Source organism: Chiroxiphia lanceolata, chromosome 10, assembly GCF_009829145.1.
Source record: "Chiroxiphia lanceolata isolate bChiLan1 chromosome 10, bChiLan1.pri, whole genome shotgun sequence".
NCBI classification, from domain to species: Eukaryota; Metazoa; Chordata; class Aves; order Passeriformes; family Pipridae; genus Chiroxiphia; species Chiroxiphia lanceolata.
This window is the reverse complement of record NC_045646.1, coordinates 16942873-16968294: the sequence shown is the minus strand read 5'-3', so window position 1 is coordinate 16968294 and position 25422 is coordinate 16942873. Positions and strand designations below refer to the sequence as shown.

Genomic DNA, 25422 nt, shown 5'->3' with positions numbered 1-25422 from the left:
TGCCAAGAAGATAATTTGTCATTTTAATCCTTGTAACAGGCTTCAAAGCCATGTAGAATATCATTTTAGGTAATAAACAGTGGACTTTGGACATAGACTTAACCAATCTTAAGTGTCAGGAGAAGAGGTTATGCCTCTGGAAATAGGTAATACATCCTCTCTTTGGATGCAGTCTGTGCAGAGGTTCATCTCTCAGTTCCCATTAAAGGCCTTCCAGCCTCTCACTGTAGCAACAGTTGCCACAGGGTGAAGTGACAATACATATAACCCACTTAAATATTCAGCTTTAGCTACACAGTGACATTTGGGTGGACAATATACACAGCAAGTTGTACCATTCCTTCCCAACCAAATCTAGAAGCCTGTGGCAAAAATGCAGCACTTGATTCCCCAAGTCTGACTCACAAATATGACCACTCCCTACATACAGTTCTCGCAACTTGACTGTAACTATTCCTAAAAATGACAAAGGTTAGTGTAACAAGGTCATGTCTAGGACCACATGTGTTCTCCTTACTTTTGGGTGGGCTGAAGTGCTTATGTTTCTGTGTGTTTATGTTTATTGATGTATAACATGTAAAAATTTCATTTTATTTCCCTCTTTTGACTTCTTTGGAAATACAAAGCAAAACAAGACTTTGGAGTCATTCAGAAACACACATGGGTGAGAAATCTGTCAGTTCTTAACTGAAAGACTGCAAGTGCTGAATTCCTACAAACAGCACTTACTTTCCTATAATGGTTCCACAAATTCAGTTTTGTGACAGAAGCTCAAAAGCAAAGACATTCTCATCTAGGTAAGACTGACTTACTGAAGGGACTTTTGCCTCAGTGCAAATTAAAATCAAACTCAGTATACTGTGAAGAGGAGAAATCACTTGTTTCAGCATAAATCAAGTTAACTTACCTGATATCTATAGTATCCTAAAAAGATCCATTCTCATGTGATTCACAGATTCAGAGGACTTGCACTGCTAAGGTGAAACTGAAGAAGATGCATAATGATCCTCAATCCCTGTACTGTTCACCTCTGCATATTACAAATACAGCAGAAAAGGACATATCTGGAGGTTTAGTGTTGTGGGGCTTTTGGGGGTAGTTTGAGGGGGTGATGTGTGTTAGAGACTCCCATTCCAGCCAGCTGTCCCATGTCTCTGCCACACGTGGAAAGCAAAGCAATGACATGTACATCTACCACCATACAAACATGCTCGTCAGTGAGTTCCTGTGGGGAAACCACACACCCTGGAAACACTTTAAGGCAGGAGATCAGATCTGAGGGAACCCCATCAAACAGTGATCTTTCTCCAGTTGTAGTGCTTTGCTCTACACAGAGGTCATAGAAGGCAGCTCTGTGACTCCATCATGGCTTAGGTTTTGTGTGCCTTATGACAATGTCACATAGGCTCAGTTCAGCAAAATGTAACGTGCCATTATTCTACTTGTTATCTCCAGCTAGGCACCAGCAATTTTCTAATTATAGGCAGGCAGATTCCTGAAAAGGTATTTCTATCTACTAGGAGGATATACAAATAGTATCAGTGGTTCTTATCAGTGAATCTAGTTGGAAATGTTATTCATTTCAGTATTTAAGAATAGGTTTTCCAATGTGTAAAAGTCAGAGAGAGCAATTTGTATTCACTCAAGGACTTGAATTAAGCTGCATGTTTGTGGGCTGGAGCTGAATTGGAACTGAAATGTTTTGTGGCTTCCACTGTCCTAATTCTGAAACACATGAATGGTTTCATTGGACACAGGTAGTTTGGGTAATGTGGGTGTTTTTAGTTTGAAATCTGCCTTTCTTAAAGTACTTTGTTAGAATACTGATATCCCTGTTTCCCAGCAAGGCAGGAAAAGAAAGACAGAAACAAAGTCTAAATGTCATACTAAAATTTAGAAGCCTGGAAGGCAGGAGACAGACCATTACAGGATCAAACTCTAGAAAAATCTTTACCTGTTGCTCAAAAGTACAAACTACAGTGTACAGCAAAGAAATTTAAGATGGTTGTCCTTTATTTGCATGAATATTTGTCCTGTGAGGTAGTATAACAACAGCTACAGGATTTATTTTTGTAACAGAGACTAATATCCAGATTCAGCTTTGGAGGGGAAGAAATCATAAAACAGACAAGATAAATACCACTATAAGGAAGAAGGAACTGTAATTATTTCACATGGAAATTTGGGCATGGGTGGAAGGAATTTGTAATTTTTTTTTTTCAGTTTTATTCCTTGAGCCATTGCATAAAAAAACTCCTACAAGATTTTAGTGCCTGCTTCAGTCCTATCTCTATGGAGAAAGTTTGTAAACCTTTGTTTAAGTGTTTCATAAGAGATCTGTGCTATTTTGGTTTCCTTAACAACATGTTTATTAAGTTACTCAAATCCATTTTTGACTTCTGAATTAAACACAGAAGTGAACTCTTCAGGAGTCCCAGCTTTCCCCTACAACTGATTTCAAGTTTGGGATGCAGTGTCTGAGGTTAATTCTCCAGTGGGTCCTGGCACTTAAGAAAAGGACCTGAGCACATTTCAGAGAAGGGGTAAAAGCCAGGGCCAAGGCAACTACTCCAGGCAACACTTCATGGTGGGCTAAGGAATCTTTGGGAAGGTGGTTGGAATATTCCCTGCACTTTTCTTTTATGATAACACTTTATTGGCATCAAGTACAGCCAACTGACATCACCATTAAAATAAAACAAACAAACAAATAAAAAAACCAACAAACTCCCAAAACAATAGATTGGGCCTTTTAAAAAATGTTTTAACCTCCCCTTGACACTTCGAATACAAGTGTCAAATATTGTCCAGACATTTTATTTTGTTGGTGTTTTGGTACACTCTTTACTTTCCAAGGCTGGGTGCTTTTCCAAAAGCTACACCCCACTTGTGGCTTGGATAATTTTGTGAATCACTGGGACCCATTTTATTCATAGAGTCAGAGCTGATGATTATAGTCATCTCTTCTGATCTTAAAAGCTAGGCAAGCAATCCTATGCTAGCCAAGAAATCACAATGTTTCAAGTGGTAGAATTCTTTTTAATGAAATATCTCAGTAACCTGTGATTTTCCTAACACATCAATGACAATCAGAACCAAATGGAAGTTCCCTCTGTATTTTCTTAAAGCACATCCCCTCTAATAATGTATTTTGTATCATGGTAGATATGTCTTCCCTTAGGACAGGCAGTTTCCAACTGGAATGCCATAAGTCAAATCATTTTGATTTATTTTGTATAATTTAATTATTTTTGGTTGGTTTTTTCCTTCAGCTGGGTAAGTTTTTGAGACATTTTCATTTCTGTGTTCAAGATGTAAAGAATCACACTTAGAAATTACAATCAATTCATTCTATCTGGTGATTGTGGGTTTTTATGATTCCAGTGTCAATTTTTTTTCAGAACATTTCTCAACTCACCACATGAAAATGAGCACCTCTTACCATAAATCTTTCCATGTCTCTATCCATGGCCCTTAACATCTATAACATAACTAAAGTTTCTGAAGTAGAGCTTTTAAACCACTAAAAATGCAGAAATTAACAAACATTAATTAACAAGAACTATACAAATTCTGTATACCTGGTCAAACCCATATCTAAAGTTAATTAACAATGAAATGGAACATAATAGCTATATTTTTCATGTTATTTCACATCAAACAATTAACATTCTGGATTCTAAAATATCAATTAAAAAACCCACAAATCCTTATTTTTCATACCCTTAAAACATATAATGAAAAAAAATCTGCATATGTAGGAAAATAAGATATGAAGAGATTTAATTCTGCTCAGTTTAACTCAGTCTGAATAATTTTGAAGCTAAAGGGATTAATTAAAAAGCAATTCCTTCATGACACACATACAAAATGCATTTCCTCTTTCTTCAGGTGAAGTGAAGCAGTTTTCCTTGACTATAATATTGATGGTACTAAAAAAGTAAAAGATACAGAATAAAAAGAAGTCTTCTTCCACACACACACACAAAAAGGACAACCATGTATATGTATTTGTGTATGTATATAAGTGCCACATATAAGAAAAGAGATTGTACAGAGAAACCATGAAAAAGTATAAATCCATCTGCTCTATAACAGTTCAAATACAGCTGAAGAAATTCCTGCGTTTCTTTTCTAGGGAAAAATTGCAATGTTTTGAAATTTCCTTTCATTCTAAATCATAATTTGACCTCAAATTTCATAATACCCTTCAGCACAGAAAATATAAGAAAATCTGTATTAGGTAATACTGAAATTAGTTTTGAAATTAACACAGCATAATTAATATCAGAAAATAAATTTTGAATCTACTGATGTGAAAACGTCTAGATCTTTTTTTTGTATATGTCAAATGAGTACATTATAGTGAAACCTTTCCAGGCTGATATAAAATTATTTAATGTACATGGATGTAGTCATCACATTTGCGCATATAATTGGAAGTCCTTCTGCTAGAAAACTTAAAAATTGGTTTGCTTGATGTTTACCAATCCCACATTAGATCTCATAAAATAATCCTCTTTTATTGGGACCATGATAAAACCACAGTCCAAAATATTATGAGTGTAGGAGAACCCAAGCTTCGGCAGCATAGGCTTATCCTCCACCATCCAGATCATCAGAAACTTGGGAGCACAGGAAGGTCTGTTCTTGTATTTCCTCTCTGGAGCAACCAGGAAGGACTCAGCCACTCATAGGGCAAGAGAGCTTTTGTGTCCAAGCAGCTGAACTAGTGATAATGAGTTTTAATTTGCTGCCAATGTTCAGCTGCACAGCCACGTCTGTGCTGCTTCCTCTGAACCACAATAGCAACACTGCTTCCATCACTGCCAGCACAGTTGCTGCACCAGTAGTACAGTTTACACACTGTCCTTCCTTGGGATTTGTACTTTAAAAAGTCAATTTTCATTCTGCTATAGCAGAATATTGCTATAAATTAGGAAGTCACTGGTGAGCAATCAGAGCTGATCTTCCTACAGCTTTGTGTAACCTATTTTGTAACTTCATTTTTGCAGAAGCTAGACTTCTATTCTTCTTCTGTCTATCTAGGAGCTACAAGAAATAAATTCACAATGAAGGAAATACTATCACAATTTCTGATAGCTTTTCCTCATGGTAAATACAAATGATTTTTTGATTTGTTCTGGGATATGTAAGACTCTGGGTCTCACAGATCTGTCAACCATTACAGTTGCTTTCTGCAGCTTTGCCCAACACAGCAGAGATTTCTCATTTTTTAGAGCATAGTTTAAAATTGTGCTTTTTCTGGCAAGGCAGGTTTGGTCAGTTAAGAACCAGGTGATCATTTGGTGGCTAAACAACAGATACATATCACTGCATAAAAGAATGGGAAAGAAAGAAAAGTGTCTCACCTCCACAGCCATTAGTACACAGCCCAAATCTCTCCCGACACTAGTGAGGCACATGATGAGTGTTAGAATACTGAGAGCCACAGCTGATCACACCAAATGTCCACCGAGCCCAGGATTTGTCTCCAGCAGGGTTTCTAAGAGCTGAGCAGGGAAAAGCAGAAAGAAGACATGTATGCATGGCAGTCCCCACAGGTTGTCCCACAGAACAACTATTTTTAACTGCACCTATTTTCTGAGTGGTTGCAGTTTCTGCAATTTAATAATTGTTACTAAATTTCTCATCCATAGAGTTGTGCAGTCTCTCCTTGAACCCATGTAAACTTAGAGCAGCCCCCGTGTCCTTTGGAAAAAGCTACACATCTAGTGTCTTCTGCACAAAGAAACCAAACTTCATTTGAGCTTGGCTCCTATGAACTTCATTTGATGATCCTGAGTTTTTGCATTGGGAGAGACAGCAAAAATCCAACTTTGCCCATTCTGCTCATCAATTTATAGGTCTATCAACTGCCTTTTAAACTGAGCAGCCCGAGTGTATGCAGACTGTTCCTGCTGTGGAAGTAGATCCACCCTTTTTGGACTCCTGTGAACATCTCCCAGTTGTACTATATTCTATTTGAGATGAAAGTACACTCTTCAACACGTGGGTGAACACTGATTCACAGAGTTGCTCTCTAGGTTTTTTTTTCTCATTTAACATTTGGTTAACATTTTGGCTGCCTCTCAGCACTGAGACAATGTTTTCATGGAACAAACTATTATAATCCCAGGATTGTGATCCTGAGTCATAACGGTCAGCTCAGAGCCTGTAATTTTGTATGTGAATTTAGGATTCGTTTTTCCCACACACATCAGTTTAGATCTATGAATATTAAATTTTATTTGCCTACACAGTCTCCTGAGGTACTTCTGTGCTTCCTCATGGGTGATCTTCACGTTTACTACCCTGAATAACCAACTTCCTATTATCCTCAGACTTTCTCACCTCTGTTCATCAACTTGTCCCAGGAGTTTATGATACATTTACCAGGGCAGACCTCAGCACAGATTCTGCAGAATCCCAGCAATAGGAATCCATTGCGTATTTTCTTGGTTTCCCTTAGAGGTCTTTGGCACTGGACTTTATCAAAAGTCTTTCAGAAATACAAGTATAGCGACTATCTCACCCTTATTCACTTCCTTGTCAACCTCTTCAAAGACCTCCAATAGATTTGTAAAGCACAGGTTACATTCCATCAAAGTCGGCCATGGTATGAATAGTTTTCATTTCCTTTTCATTTTAGTCAACACAATCAGATAACAGTCAGTGGATCACAGCCTAAATGTAAGTGGAAGCATCTCTGCTTATTTAACAGATTGTGCTCATTTCAACCACGACAAGACTGGGCCGCTGAAGTACCAGCTGCTTATGGGCTTCTGCTGAATCTGATTTGCTCACTGGGGATCTGTAGGCTTGGCCATGGGGACCCTGAGAGCTACAGCTGACTGTGTGAGAGGGACTGCCATCTAGGGTGCTGTAAAAGGCCTAAGGAGAGTTGGAAGCTCATTAGCAGCCCCCAGTTCCCCAAGTTTCCCTGGGAATCTCAACCCGATGAAGTTATAGATAGGAGATACTAAATGAGGATCACACTGACATGGAGAACTGGGGAAGTGCTGAATTTCCTATATCCATCATGTTCTTGTTTCAGGGAGATGTCACATCCTGCTGCTCAGGACAAGCACACCAGCAAGGGCAAAATGACAGAACAACTCATATTTCTGTTATTCCAGGAATATTTGCCTCTGTCCTCTCTGTAGGTTCTGTAAACATCCAGCTATGACAGGGAAAAAGAACACATGATCTACAGTCTTCATAGCTACAAGAGCTTTCAGTCACAGTTGGGCATTTCTGTATATCCCTTTTTCTATTGAAAAGTAAATGTCAAAGAAAAAAATTATCTTTTTCTATTCCTTCCCTACACCTCTCCCTCCCCCCGTGCTATGAACTATATGTTCATTTATAATAACATGGAAGAAAATGGATGCAAAATTTTAAATAAAAGTGAAACAGGAGGACAGATCTTGCAGAACGGGAGCTTAGCAAACAGGAATGCGATCTCTGCAATTCACTGTTCTGAGAACATTAACAATAAATTAAAAAAATACTTCCAGGAATAAGCCAGAGGCTGTGCTGGTATCAATCATGTTTCTGTGGAGCACAGGTACAATGCAAAGAGCACTGCAGAGAGCAGTAAACAGATGGGCTTCCACTCCACCACATGTTTTACTGAGTATTTGTGCACTCATATCATCAAAAAGGAGGAGAAAAAAAGATCTTTTGCTCTTATTTTTTACCAATGTAATACCTTTTATGGAACACGGGTTTGTCTCTCTTTGTCCTTCTGTTTTATAGGGGGACATGAATTATGGATTCTGAAAAGGAATAAATAAAAAGAAGTATGAAAGCAAATGTGGCTAAGGACTCCGATTTTCTAAAATTTAATTATTAGCAGTAAATAGCTGCCTTTTAAGAGTAGCCCTAATTGGCTATTACCAACAGTAGCTAACAATTTCAAGGCAATTAATATTTTAAAATAATGAGATGGCTAATATATTACATTAGAGCATACAGTAAGCAGAAGTCTTGCTAATTATATATATTATTCTCCCTACTTTGCTTAATGAAGGTGTCTGGCTTGTAGATTAATTCATTCTTGCTCTATTTTTTATTTTTTTTAATCAGTGTAACTAATCCTCCCACACACTATTGTAGCATTAAAGCAGAAAGATGTGAATGAAGCAGTGAAAGAAGCAAAAAAAAAAACATTAAAATGAAGATTTAGTTCCAAGTTTCAGAAGCAGTTGCCCAAAGTAAAGAATTAAGATGTGGGAAATTAGACAGAAAATGCAGAAGCCTGAGTCAACATTTATTTAACACCTTCTGCCTAATGCTGAAAATGTAAATCTTCACAGAGGTAATCACATCCAGATCATTCCGATCTTCAGAACATAGCAATTCTTCTGACAAAGATATTACCACTCCACAGTTTAAATGATTGTTTTTCCCATTTTCTCAAAAGCAGAGAGAGGAGGGGGCTTGGAGAGATGGAGATTTCCTCCAAATTGGGAGCTAATCTTTTAGGAAAGAATAGCAACGAATGAATTATTTACAGTCAAAATCTCATTTGTATAAGTCTACTACATTTTGCTCTCAAATATTGTCTGTGTGCTCAGTTTGCTGCTGCGACTGCACAAGAGAATTACCTTCGCCAAAAGCCAGAATATACAAGTTTTCCTGTGCTGTGTACCAGAAACACAGTGCATTGTACACTTTACCCCTGGGTTCAAGAAACAATTCCAAACTCCCTGGGAAAATGATCCCTGTTTTGGAGAGAGGAAAGTAGAGGAAGCACTTCCTTTGGCATACCCCAGTGAGACACAGGGCACTATCGTGTCCTGAGCTCAGCCCTGCACACCCCATGTACACACACACACATGGATCACACAGTCCCACACCAGGGCTTGGGGGCTCTGCCCAAACTCTGAGAAAACCCTTCTCCGATTTCTCAGTGAAGCCCAAGCAGTACTGAACAGCTAAAACATCATAACAGCGTGAGGAAATGTGAGGTCAAACTCCACTTACCCTACTGCATCTCCCACATGTATGAAATCATCTTTAGGATCCAGTAGGAGCTGCTAGTCAGCACAAAAGCAACTGCTCAGTAAACAGGGCAAAATCACAAAAGGAACTGTTTCAGTGTGGCAAATGTCTCTCAAACATCAAACCAAAGTCATATTTTAGCCGTGAGCTTGATGGTAACTTCTGAACAAATGGAATGGTGATAGAAGTTACCTGTACTATGAAACATAAAATAAAGCCTTTACACCAACAACGCCTTATTAGATTTGTGCATTTGAGACACAACACAGCACAGTAAATGATGATGTCTGCTAAATGAGCATATTCATTTGTAAGCACTCAGAAGACACACACGCTCATCCCAACACCAGCATGCCCCTTAATTAAACATACAGCAGTGAGTATGGGTTCCCAGTTATGCACACAGCTCACAGATTGCAATTTGTACACACTTACTCTCTTTTGTCCTAGACCATACCCATCAGACACGTAACAGCATCTTTATCTCCTGTGTTTGCACCATGTGAAGGAGGAAGTAGTCTTTTTCCAAGACTGAGACTTCTCAAAATACTGTTTTTCCACTTTTGTTTTTCATATTGTAACCCTGATAATGGATGTTGGCTCTTGGAAACCAAGACTCAAGCAGGGACATATGAGGCAGGTTAATAATAAGTGAATACATAAATGCATCCCAAGTCTTTGAACATGATTTTATAGTTTTGTTTCTGTAGTTGTTAGTGCACAAATAGATGCAAGCTGTTGAGGGTCTCTTACTGTTGTGAAAAATCTTGGTACTCAGGTCTTGAGCTGCTCAAAGTATTTTTTCATGTAGTGCTATGTAGCAGATAACCAACTACTTTTCTGATCAGAAATCCAAAGGATAGTAAATAACACTGTAAAACACACCTAAGAGGAAAATTTACCCGTAAATTCCCTTCCAACTTCTGTAGCAGTTTCTCCTGGGTACTAATTTGTCTAAGACCTTTTTCTGATTTCAAGTCCCTGGAGAACATGAGACTAACATGAGACATTTAACATACACATCTACTTATCAAAAAATAAATATATTACCAGTTTGTTGGAATATGTTGCAGTACGTACCCTGCAGCAGAGATAAAGACCAACCTTGGCCCACAGATCACATGATAGCTCAACAAACTGCTGCTTTGTACCTTATCTGTCTTTGGTACCCACACATGGTGCCTGAGCTTCAAGCCAGCTCCATAACTTTTCAACCATTACAGAAAATAAATTAAAAAAAGAGCAGTACAGGCTTGAGGCAAGTATTCAATTGTCATTAGAGTGAGCAGCAGCTCCCTCCAGTAAAATAACCCTGCTTTAATATTCAGTCTCATTATGGTCCTTTGAGAACTGATGTGACAATGGGAGAGGGGATAAAAGAGCTTAGATATACAATTATAGATATACACACACTTGTGTGTAGGATATCCGTCTGTCTCTATATCCTACTCCCAAAATGGGTAGAATCTGGTGAAGACGATAAAAGATGGATAAAATGTCCTTTCTGGTGTCTCCCATCACTTGGCAAATGCTCATTATTGAGCTGCCAGTAGAGACAGAGACCTTGTTCCCACACCAACTTCAAGGACTGACATGGGGCAGGGAGACGTTACCAGCTTCCCTTTAAACAAAACTGGAGAGAAGCATTTTATGCTCCCATCCCCTGAGAAAAAGGCACCAGGGCAGGAACACAGACTTTCTTGCAGGCACAGAGGCCTCTTTTCAAAACACGCAGAGGAAACGTCAGGTTTGGGGTTGCCAAGTACCTGATTTCAGGGTTCATTCTGTTACTGCATATAAATGTCTCTGGTGTGTGTTTGGCACGACATGTTATCCTAGACTGATCATATGTTCACAGATTGTGGAGAGTGTGTGAAAGCCTTTTTTGCTGTAGTTATTGGGCGAAGTCACGTCTGTTACCTGGTACTCATGCAGAGAAATCTGTAATCTGGGAACAGATGGTCTGACTGAGTGAGTGAGAGAGAGAGAGAGAGACGCTGTCTGGAAGACTGCAGAGTTTTTCACTCAGAGGAGAGGAAAGAGGAATGAACAAACCCACCACAGCATGACAAAAACATGAAAATATAGAAGAATGTCAGTCCTGAAGGTCATTCCTTTAGAATTCACCAACTGTCTATGTACCATATGTGCACATCAACACACCAAAGAGAGCCCACCATCCTGTTGCACAGAGCTGGAGGTGGCTTACACAGCCAAAAATTGTGGAATCCTAGACTTACCATTTAAAAAAGCAACACGCTCCATAGTCTAAGCATAGGGTCTGAAAAGAATCTGAAAAAATATATAGCAACTTCTGCTCTGGAATTTTTACAAAATTTGATAGCAATAGGCCAGAATGGGAAAATTCACATCCTAGTCTTCAAGCACTGTCTTTGCAGGATACGTTTGGATCTGAAACTTTTCCAGCAACTCAAGAGATGCAGTCTGAGCCTGGCTTTGAAGTCCAAGTGCCTCTGGAATTGGTGACACATGCCATCAGGACAAGCCCATCCTTCCCAAACAGTTACATGAAACTGGCTATTTTTACTAAAATGCAGCATTGCATTACTCCAAAATAAAATTAATTGGATCTAAGCTGTCATAAAATCTTATTCAGCCTTCTTGACAGTGGGATTTTGTGAAACAGTAGCCTAACCAAAGGTACCATCTCTGCTCCATCCCCGCAGCTGCCATCACACCTTTAACCACAGAAGAGATATATCCCAAAAAATAAACCTCTTACATTCAAATAAAAACTCATGACCATCCCAAGCCCCATGTTCCCAAAGACACTGTTCGGGATGTTCCAGCCAGAATGAAAACAAACAAGACTCTGTGAGAAAGCAGGATCACAGTGGTGGCAGTGTGAGGTCTGGAGCAAGGGGCTGGCACTGCCTGATGCAGCCACAGGCCCCTGGTGTGGCAGAGCCCTGCAGAGCAGACTAGGCAGGGGGAGCAGAGGGATCATCCTATCGACATTTTGCTCCCAGGATGACACTGTGCAACAGGTACTCAGGGAAAGCAGGACCTAGTGACAAAACACTCCGGCTCTCTGAATTACACACAGCAAGGACTATCAGCATGGGTCCTGCTAAAAGCTGGTCACATAAAACCTGCCACAGGAGCAGGAAAAAGGGGAGAACCAGGGCATTTCCCTGGGTAAACCACTGGATGAAAGAAGCAGTGTTTCCCTTACACAAAACTGGTTTGAAAAGATAATCAAGCCCTAATCGAAGAGGATGGTTTCCTCCAGAAACTATAAACATGAGGGGTTGCAATCTCACCAAATGATTGTCTGAATGAGACTGAACTTTTAGCCCTTTCAGCCTACAGCCAAAAGCTCTACTTGTAACATGCCAGATGAAACCAATTTTAAGAACACTTCATTTTAGCCAGCACAAGATTTTACATTTGGGTGCTATCCAGTACTTCAATTTTTCACAAGAAATTCACATTGTCAGATATAGACAAGCAACCCTATATTTTACTATTTGTTCTTCCAGTAATGTGTCAATCAATTTGCAGAATCAATTTTCAAATAGGACCAAAAATTTTTTTGCCTCTCAATAAAACTGAGTGACTTCAATGAAACATTAAAAGGCAAAATTCCTCTTCCCTCTCCTCTTTCTGTCCCAGCAAACAGTAGCAGAGGCAGAGCAGGGTAACAAGATCCAGGATTAAACATGTTGCCGATGGAGTGAAAAAATCCATTCTTTGACAGTAACAAAGTGATCTATCATACCTCATGCCTAAGCTACAGAAGAAGACAACATCCTTCTGGTTGATCTCAGTTATTAAAAGTAATTACTATGAGCCAAAAGCTGGCTAAGACACTCTGGAAAAGTATAAAGTATCTTACAGGAGAAATGAAATAAAACATTTCATTGTGCAATACAAAAAACAGGCTTTGACTACAGCTTTAGGTGTTTGCCAAGTCATTTATGCAGATGGTGATCCTGCAAACATGTAAAAAGGGCAAATATCAACCTAAAAGCCCAGAAACAGCATCTTTGCTCTCCTCTCACTTGCAAATTTTTACGCTTCTGAGGCAGGATGAATTCATATCATATGGGTATTACAAAGGCTGTGATACCTTTCTTTCCCTTCTCTGTAGCTATAGAAGGGAGTGTTCTGTCTTTAAGGAACAAGTCAATAACACAACTTAATTCCTGGACCATTTATCTCTGTTAATAGATCACACCTGGGTAACCTCTTAGATGCTGCATGATTTTATCTGCCAGTGCAACTTTGGTAGCAATTCTGATAGATATAAATGCAAGTATAATGGCAGTATCTGAAGCTCTTCACAACTGGTGCCAGTTTGGCACACATGCAAACACCCTGCAAGGACATACACACTTGCTGAGATCAACAGTCATTTATAAGGTACTTGGCTCTAAGCATAACGCCAGCAAGGTCCTGGTGAGTCTGGAATCTGTAGAGGTTTCTTTTATTGGTGCTGATGATAGAGATGAGCTAAATTACAGAAACTGGAATGGCTTTTAACATTATTCAAGGAGAATGTTTCCAAAGAGCCAATGTTGCAAAAGCCAGCGGTAATTTATGTCTCTTCCAAAATGATTGTCATTTCAGAGAACTCCAAGCTGTCTATGTCTAAATGCAACAGGTTTTTTAGAGAAAAGAACCTGTGCTCTGTATTGAGCAACCTTTGCAGATCCCAGACGTGCTCAGCACCTTGCAGGGTCAAGCCCTAAGCAGTTTTTTGGGGCACATTTGGAAATTAACAGCAAGATCGAATAACCAAACTTCTGTCCAGATTTCATTTAGTCTATGTTTGCATTGAAAGGCACACTGAATCCACCAACAAAACTGTATTTTCTTTTTTTTCTGCCCCCCCCCCTTTATTTGAGTGGCTGAAGCTCCTCAGAGGCCCAGTCATGAAAAAAAATATTCTAAGTGCTGTACAAACATGAAATACAGAGGTTATCCCATCCCAAAGAGCCATTTGTTACACACCTCCAAGAAGAATCAAAACAGAGAACATCATAAGAAAAACAGGTGATCATAGATTTTGGTCCTCAGCTGTTACACACTAGTCAGCTAATGACTTGGTGTTGGATTTTATGGTGTTTAAAATCTTTATGGAACAAGAACCTATGTTTTTTACCTATATTCATGCAATTTAAGTCAATATAATCCATAAGAGATTTAATTCTCTATGTTGCTGCAGAAAAACTTCAAGTATAAATACACAGCTCCCAGGAGAGACTAGTATTAATAGCAGTGCTGGTTAACCTAAGAAAGCAGCAGGCATGCAAAAGGAGAGCAGAACTTTTGCTACAAGCAGGATTTCACTTGACTCTTCAAGAGCAAATCTTAGCTTTTCTTCAGGGGATATAAGTCTCCTAAAATCAGGTGATTTTTCTTACCTTACTATACTGTTCCCTCTAGTCCTGTTCCTATTGCAGAAGTATTGTGAAGTTGCTTCTTCTACAGCCAGCATAGCTCACCACTCACCTTGTTGAAAAGTATGTCACTGATATTGCTTCAACCTCTAAAGTCACACCCTACAGTACTTTATGAGTGAACAGCACCCTTTTCCTGGGCTAAGGTTTTGAGTTTTTTCCATTTATTGGTTTAGTTTTATTCACATCACCTTCCTGAAAGCCCTCAAAGACACACCTTAAAAATACAGTGTGGGTGAACAGACCTGCCTGTCCATGGCTTAGGACACAGAACACCACCTCCTGATCACAGCCCAAAAAGATGGTCTCATGGTTTGTTGCCACCCTGGATAGCAGCAGTACAAGTGACTCCCAGCAGGGCTGGTTTCAGAGGGCCTGTGAAAGCAATCACGTGTATGGCAACGTTTGAAAAGTTGTGAGGCATATTGAAAAATCTATTTAGACTATTTCTATGGACATTGAATGGAATACGAATTTTCCATTTTGGAATATTTTTATGTATTTATATGTATTCAGAAAATTGCCATGAGTGTTTTTGATCTAAGAAAACTATCCGTAGCCAGTCTAGCAGTCTGACATCTAGTTCATTCTCTACCCTCTTTACATTCCCATCAAAAGAAAGTGAGACTCCTCTCCAGCTCAGAGGGGAACTGGGTAAAACACAGGGTAATTCAGTCTCTGAGCACACACAGCCCGTGACATCGCTGCAGAGTGTGCCAGCAAGTGCCATGGTTGTGAAAAGAGGTGTTTAACCCAAGTGATGTAACCTGCCACAGTTCACTTGGTGTCTTGCAGAGACTGTGGCTTCCATTCAAAGCATTACAATCTCTATCCTGAAACCGATTCAGCCCAAAGAAAGAAAGGGTTGTTACAACAACCCGAATGGTGCCAGGATTGCACAGAAGGCTCCAACACATTCTTTGTTATGATTATTCTATTTCCATAGCTCTACAATGCCTGCTGTGGGAATACATGGGGGCTCACTCTGATTTCATCCACCCTACTAAGAGTCAACGAAACAAACTGTCAGTGCAGCATAAACTGGGATAACTGATAACTGTACCAACATGGTAATAATTTCATACCCAGGTAGCACGTCAAAGCTCCAGCCAAGACTGAAGCCCTGCTAGCCTGGCATTATACAAACACCACCGGGGAAATTCCTTGTCCAGGCATGCTTACAAACTAAACAGACAAAACAGGCTACGTGTAATAGGGAAAACAAAACCACAAAGGCATTAAATGTCTGGCTGAGGGTTCCACCAACCAGTCAATGGCAAAGCCAAAAATAGAATCCAAGTTTCTTAGTCTACTACATGTGGCAATGGGAACCATGTGGCACATCAAGAGCCTGATTAGTCCACAGTCTTTGGCAAGACCTACTAAAAGTCCTTCATTAATATTTAGGGACATTATTTGTACTTTGCTCTAATTTACTTTCTTTCTTTCTCCTCAGAATGGAAACTTCATAGGATCTCCTTCATAGGAATGGGGGAGGTGATGGTTGCTATGGGATGAAGTAGATGGATAAATAAGTCCCCCAAAAGGATAAAAAAACCCCAAACTTCTTTAACACAAAATATTATCCCTCTCAATGTTCATAAATGTATCTGCCAGTTATCAAAATTAGGATGAAAGCTACTGTATTTTTAATTGTATACTGAAAGCACATAGAGCTAAACAAAGCCTATTACTCATAGCATTATGAAGAGTAATACTCCACTCAATTATGAGACGTTATGCAAGTCCATACGTAGTTTTAAAAATAAGAGCCCATATTTAACCCCCAAATTTCCTTTATTTAGGAATTTGCTTAATTCCCAGGTGGTGGGTTAGGGTAGGGAGGACCACAAATAATGCACAAGTCTCCTAGTTTAGAGCCCACCCACATCCATACAGCTTGCACTGGGCGTCTTTATGTGGGATTTTGAAAAGCACTCACCATCCTTTTAACTCTTCTTCTCTTGCCATTAGGCTTCTGTAACTTGAGGTAACCTCACCTGAACTGGGATTGCCAAATGACACAGAAGCAACAGAAAGATCTCTACACTCACTACTTGAGAACATGTCAAATCTCACAGTATTACTTTCAAACATTACACACATTATCCTAATTATTATCTGACAAGTATTTCTTTTATTTACAGTTAATTTCTTGAATAAGCCCATGTGTATTATATGGGAATTGAAAAATCAGCTCCCTTTCCCCTATATTCTATTAAGTATGTCAAAAAAAAACTTATACATCTTCTGGTTACCAGTCATTTATGGTAAATGAGATTTGAATTCCAGACTCTGGAGTGCAGCCATTTAGGATATGCAGCTTTGCAAAGTATTTTCCACAATGAAATCTCCAATGATTTGAAGGTACTTCACATTAACCTTAAGCAATTTATTAGTGCAAAACCCCCTAAACTACTGACATATCTGGTCAAATTAAAACATGATAAATCTGATGCTGGGATTATAGTCATTATACTGTGCGGAGAACTGAATTTTGGAGAAGCTGGTGGTTTTTGGATCAATCAGCAGAGTTCCTTACAGTCCAAAAATGAAATTACAAATGTTTGCAAGAAAAATAGGTGCCAGCTCAATGCACAGCTTTTGTGCAGTACTTGAGATTTGGAGTTGCATTAGTTGTTTATGTGGAAAAAAACAACAAGCAATGTCAATGAGCTATCTGAGAAAATCAGTAACAGAACATGACTTGCAGAATTTTGTCCTTTAAAGATGAAAGAATAAGTGTCACTTCTATACCAATACCTTTATAAACTAAAGCCTCCATGAAATAATATCACATTCTACCTTTTGTAAAGGGGAGTCCAGAAATACAATTAGCCAGTAAAAATTGAGATATGTGAGATTTGTGCAGCCAAGTTTCCTCCTACCCAAAACAAAAGGTTACACATGCTCAAATGATGTAAGGAATTCAATCTACTGCAAATGAGCCAGGGTAACTGTCTGGATGCATTCTCAGGCCCACTGCAGGTTTAAATCAATTTAATTTAGCCTGGTATTAAAGAGGGTTATCCAAAATGTATTATATTGCCTTTGCTACTACTACTTAATATCATACAGTAATAAATATCATAACTGGGATGATGCATGGTATCTTGCGTATCTGCATAACCTAAATGCATGTTTTAGTTCAATTTCTGATCCTGTGTTTATATATAGGTGACATACATTAAAACCAAGTTGACAGAAGTCCCTAATTACAAACTCTCTGGAATTTAGTTTGAAATCCAAACACAGACATGCAAACAGTTTCTGTTGTGGCTTCAGTTCACATCTCATGTTTAATGAGTCTTGTATTTCCCACAGAGGGGAAAGTAAATCCCTTATTACTTGAGAGAACTTAAACACATTTCACTTTCTCAGAAGCTATCTATTTTCTGTCACTATTTGTGACAGTGCTGCCTTTGCTAACTAATGCATTCTGTGATGTTACTCTGGAGAAGATTGCTGATTTTATTCCTCTTTTAGGGGTTTCATTCACAAGGAAACATCCTTGTGTCATTCAGAGACAGAGTTGTTTGTATTGACCTGTAAATACCTTTGCATCTGTAACAAAGGTACTTTTTAGTGCAGAACTCAGGATTACAGCAGGTCCAAATAGGATGTGCCTACAGGGAACATATAAATCCAGCAGCCTCAATGCTTCTGGATCATGTACAGAAGCTATCAGAGGCCCCAAAGAAGGCAGTAGCTAGGAACTGATCCATCAGATTGGCACTGCTGGCAATTCTCAACACAGCAGGGTGGGAGGTTAGCAGGGTTTGTTGTATAAATGAGAGCATGGCTCTCATTTATACAACACCGGAAATTTTGCAGTGTTTTCATATCTTCCATAAGTCACAAGCTATGGAACAACTTTCTTCCTTTCTGGCAAATCTGTTCATATAGATTTCTGCCAGTCCACTCAAGGCTGCATTGGCTTATTCTACAGCCAAGTGCACCCTTCAAGGACTTCCCACTGAGGGGAAGAAAGGTGGAGACACCATTAGATACGTTTCAAAAGCGTCACCCTTTCCCTCTGTCTGTTCTTCAGCGAAGGATGTTCAGCCTTGCATGTTAGAACCTTTTCCATGTCTATCAGAGCCAGATTCTCTGTGTAACAGGCAAAGGAATATTAGATGAAACATTACTGAAATCAATAATGTATCAACATAAGTGAGAGTCAAAATTAGATCTTACAATACAAGAGCACATTCCTGCACATTGAGCGTAGGGTGAACAGCTATTTGGACTTGAAAACACCCTATTGTGGGCCAGCCTTGACACAGAGCTGATGTGGCTTACTTCTTGCTCATACAGTTGCTGAGGTACTGCAATTCATCTCAGTGTCAACATCAACAATTCCAAGATACTTCTAGCCCCTGAATCAAAGTATTAAACCCTGAGACCTGAGAGGAAGAAGCCTCAAGGACTAGCCATGACCAAAATCTCAGAAATCAACCCTTGATTTGAAAGGAACATAAAACAAAGCCCTGTACATTCATGCATTTTTTTTGTATGCCACTAACTTAACAACCCACCGTAATGGGGTTAACCAATCCTTAGCCAAATTCTGCAGTTCTTCAGCTCAACAAATCTCTTCTGATCCAGAAGGAATTGTTGTTTAATGCCCATCCACTAGCCCTGCTGTTTGAGAGAAGAAAAAGAGCAAGGTCTCCTCAGAACAGAAGACAACTATAAAAAATGAGAGTAGATCATTTCAGGGACATCTGGTCTTTAGGTAGATCTTCAAAAATGCTAGAAGTCACTTATCCTCATTAGGCTTGGTTTTCCCTAGTATCTGCAGACCATTATAAGCAGGGAGAAAATAATTACTTCTCTCCACATTATCAGGCTTGTCCAGATTTTTGTCCATATTTTTGTGTGATGCACTATTGCAGAACTCAACCATGGTATAATTAGCAGCCATGAAGAATCAGATCCACAGCTCTCAGCACATTCATCTCTACTTTCCAAAGGGGTTTGTGATATGACTTGGAAAAATATGGACATGTAGGAATTCTAAGTTATTTCAACTCTGTGGGAAATATTTATCTCATAAGAATACCACAGTTCAGATCTTCATAACATTTACCTATAGCAGGCCCAGCCTAAAGTATCTTAGCATTAATTCTAAAAAAATCCTTGTTGCTTTAAAAGTCTCTTACTGCTACTTTAACATGATTTTGATTAAACACAATCAAAATGACTTTTTAAAAAAAAAAGTATTTTGAAAAACTACATCTACTTTGAAAAACTACACCAGCAGTAATATTTACAAATTCTGTTTCAAGGACCTCCCAAGGCAAGGAATTTCCCTCTTAGTGAAACTAATGTCACTGTCTGGCCAATGTGAAAGCAGAGGGTTGAAAAGCTCTGAGTTCTTCCAACAGCAAGACAGAGGACTACACAACTACAGAACTGGGGACTGTTGAACCAGCAGTCCCCCAGCAGCCTCTGCAGGGAATGAGCCATAAACCTGGCAGGTGAGGAGGCAGAAGGCAGGTGGGATTCCAGAAACCCTCACCCTTTAGTCCACTTATATAAAACCAGACTATATTTGCAACACAGTTCAGCCTTGCAGGCTCAGCAAATATATCTATTGAATGGTTAAGATATTAAAAGAACATAGTAGAGGTAAAAATGTAAGATTTTTGACAGAAGAGTCATATTCCAATAGCAAGCGTCAGCACAGTTTTTCCTTGTAAGTATAAAAGAGTTTATTAGTTACCATGCAAGCTAAGTATAGCTATCCATAATACCCTGTAACATTCTCTGAAATAGGAACAAACATGTTCATTTTAAAAATATTCACTTTTTTCACAATACAATCAATATCCACATTTTCACAACAGAAGTTTAGGATCTGATTCTTCTGACTTAGGCATCCTGCTGCCATTTTACCAAGGCAACGTGGGTGCAAAACTTTCTCACGAGAGCGATTTCTAACCTGCTTTGCCCAAGCAGACTACTATGGAAATAGAAGATTAGTGGTCTACATTTAAAGCAAGGTTTGAACTGAAAGTACCACAGTTCTACTGTCACATTTCACTGCAGCTTCATTTGTGTTGTTTATGGAAATCCAGCCATACCCCATGTGAGGGCAGAGAAAAAGGAGAAAACAGGTTTTGTTACAAGGTCACTCTTTTCCTGTGAAGGTCACTTCCAGTAAACAGGATCTGTAAGGCTATACAATTTTACACATTACCAGAGGTAAATAATCTTGAAAGATTTAAAGGAATATTTCTGTTCAGAAATATCTTGATTTATGTACTCATAAATGTAAGCTTGTCAATCCCTTGCCTCAGTAAGAGTAATCTCCAAGTAATATGTTTTGCCTCAAGCAACAGAAGTTCCAGATACAATTGTGTTTTAAAAGCAAATAATATGAAGCATCTAAAGCAACTTTCAACAATAACTTTCTTCCATTGACATCAACAGGAGTCCTGTGACTGACTAAAATCTACGGGTCAACACAATTTTAGGCAGCAAATAATGTATAATATTTTCATAAGTCAAGGACAACATTTTGATCAGGTATAACAAAAATATTAGAGTGGCCACAACAACACTCTCAGTATTCATGTTCAGCAAATGACATATCCTGATACAGTTTTGTGAGCGAGGGTATTTGCTTTAAATACCTTGAAGATCATCTCATCAAATATACTCAATCCCTAAGAAAAATCCCTGTGAGCATCACTAGGGTTTCACTTAAGACAGACAAAGGAAAAAGAAATAAAACCTAGAATTATCAGCATTTCTACATGTTCTAACTCATTATAATTTTAAAAGATAAATAAATTATAAATAATAAAAAATATAAATAATAAAAATAAATAATAAACACTGCTAAAAACATTCAGAAGGTTGCCTGAACACTGCTAGAACAGAGTAAGATTAGTATGATTGGAGTTTTACTAGTTGATGGATGAAATTATTGTCCCATAAGCCAAGTTATTTTTTCACATATTTTATAGTTCACTTAATGCTTTTTGACTATGCAATGAAAAGTTGAAAATGGATGTGATTAGAGTTTTAAGAATGACTGACATTTGTGACTTCAGTACTTTTAATTATTTTAGTGTGTGAAGTCACTGCCACCTCATAGCATTTGAATGATTTCTTATTTGCAATAGATCCTTTTTAAAGAAATGTTACCATAATTTGTTTCACTCAAACTTAATACATCAAAATATCCAAATATTCAATATAAAGTGTTTACTATGTTAATCAAATTAATAATAGACATTATTTCAATCACTAAACTGTAATTTAACTGAAGTTCCAGTGTCAGTTCTCTGACTTGTTAATGCTTTTTAAGAAATCATAAGTCAGAGAAAGGTTTTCAAAATGTCTGCATGGCTTTTCCACCCTGTGCTGACCATCATTAGCTACTAATAGACAGTAACATAAACTCTTGTAGCACATAATAAGGTCAGGTTGCACTGTCATAACCACTGTAAAAATTAAGGAAATATCTTCCCAAGGGCCACAGTATTAAGTTTTCCCCATGATACTTCCAAGAGTCATCCAGGCTGCAATAGCAGATATGGGTTTAGTGGATGAGACAGGCCCATAAAGTTGATGTAGACTGGTAAACTTTCCCCAGAATTATGTTAACTGAGGGATAAAGCATTACTAGATTGAGTTGTTCTCACTGGATAGAAAGAAAGTTAAAGCTCTGGATTGGCTTAAGTTCCAGTTGCCATTTCTTCGCTGTTAGAGGAGCTGCCTTCCTCTAAGAAATAATGTGCTCCTAAGACGTGTTATGCCATGTTACCTGTAGAACACCACAGATGATATCACACAGGCAAGTATAAGAAAATGATTGTGGCAGAGAAGGCTATGGTTTAAATGAGATATTAAACAGAATATTGGGAGCATGTGATAGTGATAAAAGCAGGAAGAGATGCATTTTGTCAACAATGGGTCAAGAACCTAGACTGAGTTTTGGACTGGATCTCACTGCACATCATTCTCAGGCCTTACTTATTCTTCTTACAGATCCCTGAACACAACAGAAGCAGTCTTTGACTCACACAGTCTCATGACTGCAGTGAGACAGACAGGTAACATGCCTGTGGAATAGATACTGGTGGGAGGGGTGCACTGAGAACTCACACATGTTTTCACACGCAATCACTTGTGTGCATGTTCTTTCATGATAGGGAAGCAAAGTGCACATGTGCTACATCCAAACCTTGAGGCTCCTGCAGCCTCCACAGTGACAGGTGCTGTCAGTGCTAAGTGCCCTGGAAAGATAAATGCTCAGTGCCTGTGATCTCTGCAGTTATCCTTATGAGCTGGATTTCCAGTTTGGCTCAGCCTCTTGGAACCCAGTGACAATGTGGTAAACAAGCAGTTAAGAACATTTAAATTTAGGCCAAAATCCCCAGCTCCACACCGCCTGAATTACAGCTTTTTCCAAGCATATAAAGTTTAATCATTCATTTCGTTCAGGACTTGACACTGTTAGGACCAAGTAAAGAGAGAAGCAAAAAGAAGAGGAGAATAACACCTGTCTTTGCAGCTGGTCAACAGGCAGACCTTTAATGTGCTGCCTGCTGCGAAACAGGGATGGTCTCATGTTACACTGAGGCTTCAGCAAATGATGGAGTTTGCAAAAAGGAATCCTGCAACCAGAAGATGTGAGGCTTGGGTTTTAGCCAAAAACAATGGAGAACAGCATTATATGAAAAGTTCCATAAGTTCAAATGCATTCAATCACTGAACAGCACACGGTTTTGTGGTTTGAACGAATTTAAAAAAGGAATTTAAATCATCACTGGAGAGCTAGTTTTGAAGAACAACCACTATTTTACCCTTAACTACCACCAAATGCTTCCCAGAGTGACCATAGTCACCCATAAACTGACTGAATACCTTCACTGAGGAAGAACAGACCAAGCCTGATAAAAGCTGATATGCTACTCTGAAAATTGCTTTACTGCCTGAAGCAGAATTTCATATCTTTCATAGGCTAAATCGACCCTAATAAGTGGCACCAGTTTTGCTTTAAGTTACATTCTTATAAGTTCATTGACTACAATTGGAAAGTCATTGAAGAAGAGCGATTCCAAAAGACTAGTTGAGAAATACAGATAATGGTATCAGAGTAGACATTTAGAGACTATAATCTTAAGAATAGAAATGTTGCAACAGAAAGCAGTAGAATAAAATAAAGAAATAGAAGTTGAGCTGAAAATCCTAAAGCATTGAAACCTGCATAGTTCTACTTCTGAAGTGAAGCAGTGAGGAAAGGACTGCAAAATATCTCACAAAAAATGATCAAAGTACTACACAATCAGGGAGTAAAATCACATATTAGAAGTCAAAATGCCTTTTTTTTCCCAAAGTCTCAATAATACTGACTGCTAGAAAGGGATAAAGGCATTAACAGGTGCTTAAGAAGCAGATCAGTAGTGACCTGCATTTTCAGCAGTGACCTCTAATTTTGATTTCATAGTATGAGACAAAGAATCTATTTTTCTGAGGGATCTAAAACATCTTAAACTCTCCCTAATTTTGGTAGGAAATGAGAGGACAGCAACCTTCCCTGATGAGGAAGTGAATGGGGAATATATCACCCACAAAGTGTTGCTGAGGTGAACTGTTGGAATTATAATTTCACAATATCAGGAACCTGACATTAATGATTTAAGAAAGAGATATTTAAATGTTATAGTAGTTGAAGGTGAACATGCTGAATTAAGTTTGATGCACTACAGTTTGAATTATTAGTAAATATTTTAAGATCATATACAGATACAGCTTATATTGGCCTATTCAAGAGAGAGATGGAGTTCACATTAACAAGGGTATTTGCTTTTTGGGGTTTCTTATTTTACGGCAGACAATAAGAAACCTTTGGAAAACAAAAAAACCATAAACTATTTCAGTTCTTGGTTTTTAGGTTCATTGCTAGAGATTTAATGACCTAAGATTCCTATAATCTTTAATTTTGTGATTCTATTAAACAAATGATAAATAAAAATTTCCTTGAGAGGGGGAAAAAATTCATGAAAATATTGGAAAAGGATCCAGGTTTTCAGTCAGTTGAAACATCCCTAATTGGCTGGCATGTTTTGCTGCACTTATTACAGTGAATGATGCCATCTGTTTCTTACTTCAAAAGAAACAGTCAAAACTATTAGCAAGCCAACAGAGAAGGAAGTCTTATCATGCATATAGAATATTTTTAAAAGCATAGTATCCACTGGCTCCCTGTGGATAGAATATTTCTAGTCTTGACGTGACAATTACTGGTAGAAAAATCCTGACAGGCAAATTTTCAACCAGCTTCCATTTGTGATCATTTTGACTTCAAGTTTTCCATTTCCCACTTTAGGATTTACCTTTTAAGTATCCCAGTAAGGGTGTTTGTGATGATCCAGGCTGTGCACTGTCCATCCAGTAGATCACAGGTTGGTGGCTGCAGACACTGAGAAGTTTACCAATGCAAAAAATCATCTTTAATAGCCCAAAGGGAAGTCTACTAAGCAACAAGGAAAGAGCATGAAGGAAGACACTGACAGTGTTAGGGTAAAGAAAAAGAAACATAAGAGACAGACTAAGCCTTCACTTTCACTAGACAGCTAGTGCATGATCAATAGTGCCATCATCACAACTGATCAAATATGCATCACACTGGCTATTTTCCTAACAATTAAGCATCATAATGAATTGCTGACATTTCAGCACTTCATTCTTTAATTTCATCAACTGATGTTTAACATGATAACTGCAAAACTGATGCTTGCAAAACCAGTAATGTCAAAGATTCCTTGCCTATATATTATTGCTTGACTTTCACTTCCTTGCAGACTATTCAGTCTATTATGAGGATATTGTAAAGGCAAAATCCCATGCCAATCTGTATAGCCACAATCTGAAAAGTCATGGAAGGAAACTATGGCACTAAACCATGACAGATGCTACAGTCAAGAAGTGACAATAGCGTAAGTATGAAATACAGGAGAGGATTTAA

The 25422-nt window shown here is 38.5% G+C and overlaps 1 long non-coding RNA gene across 1 annotated transcript in view; it reads right to left on the bottom strand.

The window, feature by feature from the left end:
• Positions 1-5378: 5378 nt before the first annotated feature.
• LOC116791616 overlaps positions 5379-25422 on the bottom strand; it is a 194969-nt gene continuing 174925 nt past the window's right edge. The window contains exon 7 of the long non-coding RNA XR_004358793.1: positions 5379-5513. This is a non-coding gene — a long non-coding RNA (uncharacterized LOC116791616). The remainder of the gene's footprint in view (positions 5514-25422) is intronic.